This window comes from Nanorana parkeri, unplaced genomic scaffold, assembly GCF_000935625.1.
Source record: "Nanorana parkeri isolate BGI_ZX_2015 unplaced genomic scaffold, ASM93562v1 scaffold1765, whole genome shotgun sequence".
Classification (NCBI taxonomy): domain Eukaryota; kingdom Metazoa; phylum Chordata; class Amphibia; order Anura; family Dicroglossidae; genus Nanorana; species Nanorana parkeri.
Genome location: NW_017308033.1, coordinates 1 through 483, shown reverse-complemented (window position 1 = coordinate 483; position 483 = coordinate 1).

Below are 483 nucleotides of genomic sequence, written 5' to 3'. Positions count from 1 at the left end.
GGGGATCCTGATATGAAGGGGGGTTCCTGAAGTGAAAGGGGGCTTCTGATGTGAAGAAGGGGGCTTTTGATGTAATGGTGGGCCTTAGATGCGAAGAGGGGGGCTTCTGTTACAAAGGGGGGTTCTGATGTTAAGAGGGCTCTTGATATAAAGAGAAGGGCTTCTGATATGAAGAGGGGGGCTTCTGATGTAATGGGGGTTCTGATGAGAAGAGGAACCCCATTTTTACAGGGACCGCTCCTTTCAGATAAGAGTCTGGCATGGTTTTTGCAGGAACCTTTACGTTTTTTATTCTGGGGCACCGTGAAATTTTGCATAATTTAAAGGGTTCAGTGACGGAAAAAAGTTTGAGAAACGCTGATTCAGAGGTTGGGTGAGAAGTTTAGTGCGACACATAAATAGTAAAATTTTTCTAGAAGTCTTTTTATCAGACGAAAGTTTAGTTTAGTTCCTACAGGGGGACAGAGGGGTTTAGTTCCTACA